Source organism: Cucumis sativus, chromosome 7, assembly GCF_000004075.3.
Source record: "Cucumis sativus cultivar 9930 chromosome 7, Cucumber_9930_V3, whole genome shotgun sequence".
Taxonomy (NCBI): Eukaryota; Viridiplantae; Streptophyta; class Magnoliopsida; order Cucurbitales; family Cucurbitaceae; genus Cucumis; species Cucumis sativus.
In genome coordinates, this window is record NC_026661.2 from 3,384,370 (window position 1) to 3,398,221 (window position 13,852).

Genomic DNA, 13,852 nt, shown 5'->3' on the forward strand with positions numbered 1-13,852 from the left:
TAACTATGCCTTATGTTCTTGGCATCTCATATTCTTTTATCAATAACTCAAATCCACTATCACTCTTTGATAGACCTTTCAAATATATATATATACCTACGTACTTGGTAAAACATTACATTTTCAAAAAAACAAAATTAGGTTATGAAAACTTTATAGCTAATAGTCAAAATAAAGGAAAGAAAAATGAATAGTAATTTGAAAATGAAATACTATATGTTCATAAGTTCATTTGTTTGCATATTGGAAAACAACAAACTAAAAATTAATAATGCAAACATTATTGATTTTTTTTTATTTAATTTATGTTATACAAAAATAGTTATTATTGGTAATTTTATGTGGTGATTAAAGATGAGAATGTAAATCCAAAAAAGAGCCAATGGCTTTCCACCATGTCAAGGGGCACTCCAATATTTTCTTCTTTGCTTTTTAATTATATTTTCTCTCATTTTCATTTTTTTCCCTTTTTTTTTCACGTTGGAGTTAGCTTTTAATCATCTGAAGAGGCATATTCAATTGATGGACATCATTTGCTTTCTACATTATCAACTTCCTCAAATAAAGCTTCCAATTTTGGTGTATTTTCTTTAAATTTTAATCATTGTTGCTACATTTTATTTTATTTTTCTTATCATTTGTTATGTATATATGTATATATAAATTTAATGAGAGTCCAATATGTCACTTTTTATATAATGAATGAACTCAATTTTGAATCATTTCAACATCATCTTAAAGTTGTTCTATATGATGGTTTTGAAACAAAAACTAGAACTTGTAAGAAAAGTAATGAAAGATTTTAATTTTCATTTTATGGATGTGACCAAAGTTCAACTAATCAATTTAACATTTATGTGTTTTAAAATTCGGTTAAAAAAAAAAGCACATTTTAAACAAAATGATAATGAATTTGAAAAGAAAAATGAAGAAAATGAGAGAATGCTTTTTCTAGTTTAAAGATAATTGGAGGAAAATATATGGTTTGTGGTTGAAATTATGTATTTATAGTTTCAAATATTTAATTTAGTTTTTGTAATTTTAATTTTAATTTACTCATTTCGTCACATTATGTCTTACGAGTTATCATTCTCGTAATTAATGAATCTTTGCTATTTCTATAACTTGAATTTTACCTATACTAAGGAAAGTGAAATTCCTATGGTATAGAGTTGTGACCATATTTCAAATAAATTTATTAAATGCAACATTAATCTCTCACTTTTTAAACATACAAATGTTAAAAAACTAAATTGTAAAAAACGTTCATGAACTTTACATCTTTTTACCAAATTTTTTAAAATAGTTAAAAATTATATATACAGTTAGTTTTAAATGAAAATCATTAAATTTTGTTTTAAGAATATTTTGAACTTTCAAAGTTTCAAATATACGGTCATAGTCTCCAATGTACAAAAAGTAATAAGTACTCAATTATTCTTATCACACTAAAGATATACGAAGTTTTGGTAGAGGAAGACAGTAATCATCCAATAGTTATTATCAATCTTTTAATACACTTCCATATATAATCTAATATTAAGATTAATCTATAATATACGTCTAATGTAATTAAGCTAACAATATTTAAATAGTTCAACCTCTAAATATAAGAATATAAAACATGATTACAACTTATCATATATGTAAGAAGTTGACTGACTTATTTTCCTAGCTTGAGTTTCAAGTCAAACCCATAGATCTTTAATTCAATAATCATTTTATTTATTCATTGTTTTGATAATTAAACTTGAATTATTAAATAGTTATTAAATGTCATTGTTTAGTCTATAGTGACTGTCTAAATTAAATTAATGGTTAATATATAAAACTATAGTTTATAATATTGCTCATAACATGAAAGTAACTGACATTGACAGTTTGGATATTATTTATTTTCCACCATGGGTTGATTCCTTTGGAGAGAATGAAATATTTAGTTAGGTATATATACTTTGCAGCTCAATCAAATTCTCATCTAGTCAAATTTCATAAACAAAACTAACATTTAAACCAATTCTTTTAAGTTTTCAAATTTTGATTTATTTTTTAAAACATTAAAAAAAAGAGTAGATAACAAGAAAAAAAAAGTTAATATTATTATTTTTTTAAAATTTAAACTTATAAATATAATGTTCATCTATTATTTCTAAGTTTTTTGTCTATATTATTTTTTAAGAAGTTGTGTTTTAAAAATTGTTTCCGTTTTAGAAAATTGAGTATACAAATTTTATATGATGTATATTTTCTATTTAAGAGGAAATAAAAAAGAACCATTCGTTCTTGTTACGTCACTTTCTTTTTTGGTTATGTTCTTACACTAAAAGAATATGGACAACTAATATATAAGAGAAACATTTGAAGGAGCGTTTGATGGCGGGGCTATAATAGGAATATAGAGTTGTAATGTAATGTAATAAAAAAGTTTTAAACTGTGTTTTGATCATAATTTGTAATATAAAACTCATTCAATTTTTATCGTTGTTTTCGATCTAATAATCTTCTTCGTTGTTTTCATATCTTAAGATCTCATTTTCTTTTCATCTTCCATTACTCCATTGATAAGATTATTTTCACTTCAGATAATCTCTAAGTGTTACACAGAGCTGGAACAAACTGATCAATGAAGACAACTTTTTAGCAAAAAGTTAGCAAGTGATAATTAAAGAATATATCAAAAGGAATGAGGTAGGTTAATTTTGACATATAAATAAAAAGTTGGAAATAATAAATAGGTGTGTGTAAGTTAATAATATAATACTGATAGTGAGATGAAGAGAGCATGCGCCAAAAAAAGGCCATGCGCATGCATAGGCGTTTGGGTTCGCCACTCACTTAATGCCAAATTGCCGATGGCCAAATTCCAACGGCGCCCATGGGTTTGTTTTGGTTGGACTGCCTTGCCAATGCCAACATACCACCTCCCTTTTTAAATTGCTTATTCTACACAATCATCCATTTACATTAGTTTAATCTATAATCTTTTTTTAAAAAATTGAAATCATACATGATTGTTCTTTTAGCAAATTAAAAAGAAACACCTATAACTGTTTAAGATGCCTTTAGTTCCAATCTAAACTTTGTTTTATATTTTTAGATTTATTGTTTCTTAAAATTATTTTCGAACCTTGTGGTACAAATCGCATCTATTTTCAAAACAATATTTTCCTATGATTTTATTGTTTATTTGAATTTTAAATTTTAAAATATAGAATTTTAAATACATTATAAAATAGTAATTATATATTTTCTTAGAGATGGTAAATATTTATAAATATCGAAAAAAATTATTTTATCTTACATAACTAATAGAACCAATAAAATACGGAATGAATTCATAAAATTTTTACTTATATTTACCATTTAAGATAATTTTTTAAATTTTTTTTAAACCATAGATATGCTCATAAATTAATTAATTATTTATAGTCAACTTAATATTTTATAGATAACTACAATTATCAACTAATCTTATGGTTTATAAATATGAAATCAAGCCCATAGGAAATTGTGTGTAGTTGATATGTATGTGAGAGGGAGTATTCGAATCTCTGATACATATAATAAAAATGAATCATTATTCTAAATAACAAATTTTGGTGGGTAGCTTTGATCTAACTTTTAGTAAAAGAAATAATACTTAATAGTGTATGAGAGTTCTATATTTTAACACTTACAATCAATCTCTATTTCCTTTAGTTATTATTATTAGACAAAATATAAATAAATAACAAAAGCTTAAATCTTTAGTGACTTGATTTTAAAGTTTATTTTATATTATAAAAGTCCTTTTTCTTTTTTTAATTAACTTTTAAAATGTGTACTATTTCACCCAAACAAAAACTATGTGGTATGTCCATAGTTATATGTAACCTTTTTAATTGAACACGAACCATAGGGATTCAAACTTCTAACTTATTAGTTAGTAATATACAATTTTAGATAGTTAAGCTATCTATAAGTTTCATTCTAATTCCAAGTTTGATACGCGTTAAGAGTGCAACAAAAAATAGAAAAAAATTGAATATATTCAAATCATTCCCCTATTTTGGTTTGATTTTTTAATATAAAATCGGACATCATACATTGTAGTTGAAGAAAAAAAATGAGGATTTAAATAAATTTTTTGATTGAAAAAGCTCGTCAAAATCGAACTAAGTTGAGGATCCGTATATATATTCTTAAAAGCAAACTTTAATCACACGTTTCTTAAAGCGTGTTAATTTTCATGAAGTAAACAATTGCAAATACAACAATTAGATTCAAAATGTTCATATATATATATATATAACAACAATTAAAACATTCCAAATATAATAAAATTTGTGAAACACCATCAATTACGAACTAATAGCCTTTGGTATATTGTAAAAATTTTAAAAGATTGATATACAGTTAATTATTATTTTTAAAATTAGTATCTATTATAATAACTCTTAAAAAAATATTAAAAAATAAGATATTTATAATTTTCAATCTATATAAAAAGGCGCAAGGTTAATTAAAAGAAATAAAAATAAAGATCGAAAGAGAAAAGATATTCCGAAAACAAATAATTAGCAAGGTAAGAGAGAGAGAGAGTTACTTTGGACCTAACTCATAGGAAAACTTTTGGGCCTCCAACAAAATAATAACAAAGCCCAACAAGTAAAGCTGACCCATCTTTATTCTGTTTACTTAGCACATTGCTAGTATCATCGACATGTCGTCGCCCTCTCCGTTCCTCTCCCATAACCCGACTTGTCGGAAAATCCAATTCCAAGAAAATAACACATGTACGAATATAATGAAACCTCTACTTCAAACATTAAAAAGAAAGGAAAAGAAAGGAAAAGAAAAGAAAAGAAAAAAGAGTTAATTTTAACTTTTAATTTACTCTGACCAAAAGTTTTTACCATCACTGTCATAGAAAGGACATATTATATAATATGATATGATATTATATATTTTTACTTTTGTATCAAATAGAGTGCAATCGTATCCAAAGTTGCAAACAAGTGACATGATTGAAATGGCCCTGAATTTGTCTAAATATTAAAGGACAAAATTTAGATTTGGATTATTAGAGTGATGCATTGCCTCTTTTTCCTTTTTTTGTTGGTCACCACCACTTTCTTGGGTAAAAAATTGTATAATAGGGGCAACTACTTTTGTAATAGTTTCTGGATGTATGAGAACCAACCTTATATATATATATATATATATTTATTTATTTTACCACCTCCAAAAATATTTACACTTTTTCAACCTAATTATAAATATATATTTTTATTTTTCAACCTTATATAAATTATTCTAAGATTATTTTCTCTTTTAATTATATTGGAAAGACTTTAGCACTTTTACCTTTAATTAAAAAGTGCATGCACACAAAAAAAAAAAAAAAAAAATACACATCTATTCACAAAATTTTAAAAATAAAGAGATATAGATAGAGAAATGACTAAGAAATTAAAAGAAGGAAAACTAAGAACACAAGAATTAACGAGCGAGAAAAAGCACTAAATTAGAGAAAAAAACGAAGGACACGAAAAACTTGACTATGTAAAAGATTGTGACAATTACATAGAATAATCCTCGTAGACCTTAATAATTAGAAGAACACTGCAATCTCTCAACAAACATTATATCTTCTTCTCTTTTTTTTTTTAAATGTGAGACAACTACTCTTCAAATACATCATTCGAATGGAACCCTAACTTAAAAGTTGAATTTGGAAGGGAGGATTAGAAAAAGAGAAAGGAGGAGAGGGGAAGTTGGGCATTTTTTGTTTTTTTTTTTTGTTGAGAGGTGAAAGAGAAAAAGAAAGAGAAAAACAAAAAGTTAGGATTCATTATTTAAAGTGTCTTAGTTGAGAAAGGTAGAGAGATCAATTTGAAAAGGAAAAGGGCAGAGATTTGTGGGGTTGGGTGTCCTTCACCAAACTTCATCCTATTTATATCTGCCCAACAACCCCAATTGGATTTCAATTAAGGACAATAACCCTATTTAATTTCCTATCCATCCTCTCGAGTTATAGAAATACTATCAAAATTTGTGAGGAGAGGCCTTCAATCGCCCAATTTTTTTTGGAGAATCTAACACCTATGTCAACATTGGTGGCCTTGATGAGAGCTTCAAGAAGTATCCTCCTTTGTTTGAGAACTCAGAGCGAGTCATGGTGTCTGGACCCCTCCTTGTCGAAACTTTTAGAAATTGAATACGGACACCTCTTGGAACAGATCGCTGTCTTGCAACAGTATATTTGATGCCTCTCGTACCGAGTTGTTAAGTGTCTGAATCACGAGGAAGAATATTTTACCGAGTTGAAAAATTCAATTGATGAAGTGGAAGCCGTGTATGGTTCTCTTTGTTTCCTTCTCGATTTCTTTTTCTTATTGTAATCGAAAATAGAACCAAGTTGTCCATTACATCACTCGTGCTGCATCTAACTGATTTTTGGGGGTTCCTTTTATGTAGAATCGTTTTTCTCTTCAAAAGATTGAGAGATTTTTGGGAGTCTTGCTTTTTCCCATGGTTAATAAATCTTGTATTGGAGGAGGTTTTTGTGTAGTTTGGTTTACGTCACTTCAAACAAAAACAAAAAAAAAGAAGAAATAACACAACCATTCACAGAAAAGGGAAATAGAATAAGAGAGAAATTAAAGAAAATGCAAAACCCTAGCAATTGTTACACACACATATATACATATATATATATATTTTTTTTTGCTTTACCTTGCTCTATCCCATCTTCTTAACCTTTGTATTTAATTTAATTTATTTCATCATTTTATATTGAATTAAAGAGCTCATTCACAAATTCCACGGTAATACTAAAAATAAATAATTCATGCTATTAGGATAGATAGAGATAAAATATTATTATTAGTGACAATCTTTTCAGATGATTGATATGCATATTTAATATCATATTGCACTTCAAAATTTAAGTTGTCGATATATTTTTTATTAAAAAAATTTACAAACGCAATTTCACAACCCATGATAGAAAGAAATGAAGGAAATTATAATACTAGAAGAGAATTTTTCAAAAAATTTAACGAGCTCCCAACCGACTAAAACAATCAACATACGTGATTCTCAACTCCTCTTTATATTTCAATTTAACAAAACCATACTCATGAACAAAAAAATCCATAAAACTAAGGAAAACACTAATCATTATGATTTATAATGAATCACTTACTACTAATCAGCTTAAGTAGAAATACAAAACTAATTGATATCTAAAACCCTAAAATCTATAAACTAAATAAAAATAAATAAAATAATATTTGTAGGATTCATGACATAATAAACATATATTAAGTATTATTGAGTTCTACGATTAAACTTTCATCCAACCTAGACTCGACTTATTTTAATTTCAAAAGACACCCACATCATTCAGGACAATACATCTCTAATTATAAGCTCCGATCATCGACAGTGGTTAAGTAGGATATACAACTTAAGTTAAAAGGACCAATAATTTAAATATAACCTGACGTATGAATTTCCACTCCATAATATTGTTTATATATGGCACGTTTTGGTGTCACCCCTAATTGATAAACCACAGACACAACTTTGCATAATTTACAGATTTTCATCAACTTCTTTCATGAAATTGTGATTGGGGAAGAAGCTCTTTATCATAATTATTTGAAAGGAGAGATTTTTTTTTAATTTAATTTGTTGTGGAAATAAGATTCTAATTCTGTTGTCCTTCAAAACCCTTTTAAAAGAAAGAAAGAAAACAAAGTCCTATACATACACACACATATATATATATTGTATATATAGATTCGATCGTTCTTCAAAATATGAATGGAAATACCATCGAGTAAAATAAGGAAGAATCTGCAGGGTACCTTTCTTCAAGGGATTTGCAACATGAACCACTAACATTATTTGCCTTTTTTTTTTTTCACAAAGTTTATCATAGCTTTTTATACCAATCTCGGTTGTTCTTAAAGTGTTTATACTCGAAATTAATGCATATTCAATATCAACATATTGATTTGATATATACGTGACATGCACGTCTTCTATAAACTTCTCTCTTCGACATTATCGTTGGTACTTTTACCCTATATGACTCTGTAGGGTTTTCATTTATATTTGATAAGAAGACAAAGATTTATTTGTCGCATTGTTATTATTATTTAATTTATACAAAATAATTCAAAACTGTGTATTTGTGTTCTAAAAATGCTTTTAAAAAATAACTTTAAACTTGAACATCCATCTATATGGTATATGGTGTGTTTTGTGTTAAAACATATCTAACTTTCAAAAGTTTTTAAAACTACGCTATACAATTTTTAATTAAATGTCATTAATAGACATTTAACAATTTTGTGACACCATTAGAAAGTTGGGATGAGTGAATGTGTTTTTGCTTTATTAATTTATTTCAACATTAAGTTGAGTAATTGACTCACCAATTTTTTTTAATGGACTAATTGGTGATTTAGGGTAAAAATTTATCAATTTCTTAAAGCATTTGTTCAATTATTATTTTGCAGATTAATTGAATTGTTGAAAGCACGAGAAGTGCTTAAAACGTTGTTCAGAGTGGCGGCTTCTCCAAATTATACTTTTATCCAAATTCAGTTTTTCTTCTTCTTCTTCTTTTTCCAAATTTGTCAAAAGTAAGACTTAAAATTCTGTTTTTAAAGGATTAAATTCGGAGCTAAATTTAAAAATAATTAGAGGTAAAAATAATATAAATAGGTTTAATTTAAATAGGACAATTATTTATTTAAATAGGCCTATTTGTTTTTATCTATTTCTACGAAATAGTATTTATGAGTTATAATTTATCTTTAAATTTGGTTCACGCTTTGTTTTATAATTTTTCTTTTTCACCTCAAATTCTTTATGTGATAGTGGCATTTTTCTAAATTTTGAAATCCTAAAAGACGTGTATATTTTGTTTTTAGATTTTATAAGAATTCAAATATTTTATTTTTCAATTTTCAAAATTACTTTTCTCCTTTAGATTTCCGAGTTCAATAAACTGCTTATATAAAATTTATATTAAAATCTATCATATATGAGATTTAATAATAATTTATATAGTTATAAAAGGGAGTCTAAATAGTACGAAGAATATATATATATATATATATATATATATATATATATATATATATATATATATATATATATATATATATAATATATATATATATAAATGAGTTGAATTTGATTAAAGAGAGAAAACTAAAAACGATTCTCCATTTACTGAAAAGAAGAAAAGGTGGGAAAAAAGAAAAAAGAAAAAGAGAATATGATTACTTTAGTGAAAAATATTGTAGGTAGAGAGAATTGGTGTTTTGTGAATATAATGGGACATTGACTTACATACATATAAATATAAAGGACATTGATGAGTATTACAAGAGGCTTTTGCAGGATGATTGATCAAAAGAAGAAATATCAGTAAAATTCCATAAGATATATCATTTTCATACAAATAATCCATCAATCCCTTTCGTTTTGTAGGGTTTTCTCAAACAACCCTACGTACCATATGTATCATACACCCCCTCTCCAATTTTCTAGGGTTACTCCAAATTGTACTATATATCTATATCTTTCTATTTCTAATTACACCTAACTAAATTATTTCGGATAAGGATGATGATCAAGCATATAACTAAATTATTTGTATATTCTTCGTACGTATTTATGTTATTTATGATCTTGGAGCTTAGGTTTAGAAATACATGGATTCTCTCAACTTTAACTAGTGCCTCGTTGAATTTGTATTACATGATATTAATAAAATTTGATATCTTTTCATCAACTATGGATCATAATAAAACCGTTACATATTGTTGGAGAATCATTTAGGTATACAAGTGAAAGGTAACAACATATGTATTATTGGTATAAAGAACTTTTGATCATATTGAATAAACAAACAAAAAGTCAAGTTGTAAGAGTTTATATTCCTAAAGAGTAGACAAAATAATATGTATCATGCTAGAACCCATACCCATATAATTGGTATTTAAGTCAAATATCTTGAACTTAACAGTGTGCTTGCTTTTTAAAGTATTTATTTCATTTTAAAACTGTATTGATTTGAGGGAAAAAAAAACTGAGATGATTGACAACTTTTATAATTAAAGAAAAGTTGAAATAAAAATCTCTTTCAAAAACATTTTTTCAATAATCAATTCAAACGTAACCTTAATTACATCAATAAAAATTCTAGATACGGGTGACGTCTCGATACATATGAAGATTTGGTGATTATTAGAGTACGAGCATTTAAAATAGATTAACCTATTGAAAACTACTAATTTTTAAAAAAATGATACGACTTGGGTTAGAAGCACTTTAAGTTTTAGTGTAATAACTGAAAACTAATATTAAATTTATCAACGAATAAGAGCCAACTTTAGTGAACTAAAACATTTTGAATCAATCGAGAAAAAGAAAGTCAAACTAAATATCAATACATGTTAGAATTTGTAATATAATGTAGGTTTAAATTCTAGTTTTACTGGAAAAAAACCTCCCGCTTCTACCGCAAGAAAAAAGCAAAAAATTATTGAAAATCAAGGGAAAGCAATAAAAATCATCAATACAAAAATTTATGCGGAAAACTTTCAACTCGAAGAAAAACCACATGAAAAATTGCTACAATCACATATAATAATTTTATCTCTCACAACCCCAATTACAAGAACACTCTCTCAAAACTTTTAACTGCCCACGCTCTTTAGGTCTTTACCCACCCTCCAACTAGAGATTACAAAAAGAATTTAATTAGAGTTTTCACACTAAACCTTAATTAAAGTGCTTCTAATTAAGATAATTGAAAACCAAAGTCTGTAATCTTTTTATAACTTACGACTTTTTTAGACTGTTTCAATGTTGAACAAATTCATGGTTTTTTTAAACCATTTTGATGGGTTGGACAAGTACATTTGTATTATTTTGCCAAAAACCCAAGAATTAGTTAACATGTGAGAAAACATATTTTAAATGGTTGGATTTTGGTCATTCTAACTTAACTTTTAGACTTAAGAAAAACCATTGAGTTGATTATTGGGTAAAAAAGGGGGTTTTGCAAAATAATAGTGAATGATTTAATTTCCAAGTAAAAGACAACGTGACTATAATTATATCCAAGAAAGGATTATTAGAACAGGAAATTTTGGATTCCTAAAGAACCACAAGATCAAAATGATCATCATGCAAAAACATGGATTCTCGTTGAAAGAAAAATTGTTTTCTAATCTATCAATAACTTTAGTCTTTTTTTTTGTCCAAATTTCAATCACAAAAATATGAAGTTCTAATAACATTAATTAATTAATTAAAATATCATACTTACTATAAATCAAAAGTTGTATATAATTAATGAGCATGAGGGTAAAATATAATTTTGATCAACAATCTTAAACGTTAGTCCTTCAAAATTCATTAAATAATAACTATTAATTTCAATGTAAAAAATTTAAATAAGACATGTGATTAATGGTTTCAAAATCCATACTTAAAAATAGTCATACATTAACAATATTTTTGTTTTCTTAAAAAACTAATTGTTGCATTGATTCATTTAAGATTTATTGAAATTATAGGAACTAAAATGGGTGATGAACTAATTAAATAAAACAAAATATAAAGTACATAAACCAAAACAATATTACGAAATTAGAAAAATATCAATATATAAACCCTAAAACTTGACTAAGTTATGTTAATTAATTAACATCAGAACTAATTAATAATGGTACAAGACTATTTAGTTTGAACCTTAAACGAGTTTAAAGTAAATTAACCTAAATTAGCCTTAGTTTCTTTAGATGTTAGGTATGTTTGATAGGAAGATCGATAATTGAAAGGTTTGTTTGTGTGAGTGAGAAGAATGTTTTGAACTGTTTTAAAACAATAATTGGAGTGATAATTCAGTGAAATTGGGAGGGCATTATTTTTGATGTGTTTGGGGGCAAAAATGTGGACGTAACAAAGACACATGAAGGAGAAACAAAGGGAGAGAAAGATGATTGATGATTGGCCAAAAACTACATCACGACAATCTTCATATTTGTTTCATCCTTCCCTTCTTTTCTTCACCCAAATAATAATACTCTTTTTCACTTCTCTCTCTCTCTTCTCCACTCTATTATTATACTTCCCTCTACTCTCCAATCTCTTACCAAATAATATATCTATCACCCTGCCTCTATTCTATCGACTTAAGTTTCATGTACGGTTCTGGTTTAATACGTTCTTTTGAGATATTTTTATTTTTTAAAAAAACTACATTTTTAGTTCTCAAGTTTCAATCTCTAAGTTTTAAAAATATATAGACCATTTTAGTCTCCAAGTTTTCAAAATGTACTAATTGAGTTCCTAAAAGAATTTTATGTTTATATAGAGAGGATATATTCTTCTAATTAAAATGTCATATAATTATTTAAAATAAAAGTATAAAGTTGTTTGTTAGACTTATTTTTAAAACTTTAGTGACATAAATGAGTCTATTTTTATAAAAAATTTATACTTCTAGAACTCATGAACCAAACTCAAGATAATTATCCAAACTTAAAGACTACCTTTTTTCAATTATTTTTCTTTGTCTACATGATTATTGTGATTCCATCAATTTGACATTCATATCTTCTTTGGAAATGAAGAAGATTGATCAATGATAGGTGAGATCATGGGCACTGCCTCGTTTTATATCTTTTATTTAAAAAAAAAGGCTATGTAAAAGATCATGTTATGGTTTAAAGTTATTCTCTATGATTTATTAGGTTAGAAGATGCATCATAGTTACAAATTATGTATAATGACGATAGACTGAAATTTTATATTCATTATATATTGTAATCTTCCCTTAAAAAATTGACTTTGTCAATAAAAACAACTCAGTTTTGTATTTGTAGAATAAGAGTGTTGAGCCATAAAGTAAACAAAATGAAACACACTCGTACTCTAACAAGAAAAGAGACAATAATTATATAATGGAAGAGTACAATCTTTACATAATACGGATTGCTTATATATTATTTAAACAACCAAAAAAAATGTTAGCACAACCAAATAATGTTCATGTCCATATTGTTTTTCTCAAAACTATAGGTAAGTTCTACGTTAAGTGGCCTAATGTTGAAGGATTTGAATTATGGGAAGACATTAAATCTCTCACGAGACTCTCGAGTAGCAGTGCTAAACTTTTCTCTGACTACGATGTTTGTACTATAGCTTTAAACATTCATGCTTTTGTATTACCTAACTTTGGGTTTGTTGGACTATTCTCTAGCCATTTTTTTTTATCTTTTCTTTCTTCATGTACACTTTTTCTTGATATTAATGAAGCGATAATGATGATGATGCTAAAGGAATGTCCATGTATTTTTTTTAAAAAAAGTAACCTAATTTCTTATAGTCGGTTTTTTTGAATCTTGAAGTTTCATGTTTTACGGTTAACTTAAAGAAATAGAAGTTTTTATTAAAAGAAAAAAGAACTCGTTTTTTTTATTTAAACTATATTTTGATATAAGTAATTGTTCAAAATACTTTAAAAAAAAAAACTAGTTTGATCGAGTAGTTGCCAAACACTTCACTTTCTTCTAAACCGACTTATTTTTTTAAATTAAACCCTTAAAAACGTATTTCAAAAACACCAAATCATTACCTTATATTAAAATTGATGGAGTAGATATTAAAAAACTGAAGAAGTAAATCATTACAACCTTGAAGAGGTATTTAGGTTAGAACGTTTAATTACCATAAATATACTACAAACAGGGTTTGATAGGGTAGCATAAAGTGATAGGAAGAAACATATAGATGTCGTTAGTGAGAGAGCAGTATGATGACAAACCCAAGAAAT

At 26.3% G+C, this 13,852-nt stretch overlaps 1 long non-coding RNA gene across 1 annotated transcript; it reads right to left on the reverse strand.

The window, feature by feature from the left end:
- Positions 1 to 5,481: 5,481 nt before the first annotated feature.
- On the reverse strand, positions 5,482 to 7,985 carry LOC116404996. The gene is made up of 2 exons (XR_004218041.1): positions 7,857 to 7,985; positions 5,482 to 6,567 (listed from the first exon to the last, which is right to left on the reverse strand). It is a non-coding gene; the product is annotated as an uncharacterized LOC116404996 (long non-coding RNA).
- Between the last annotated feature and the right edge of the window lie 5,867 nt (positions 7,986 to 13,852).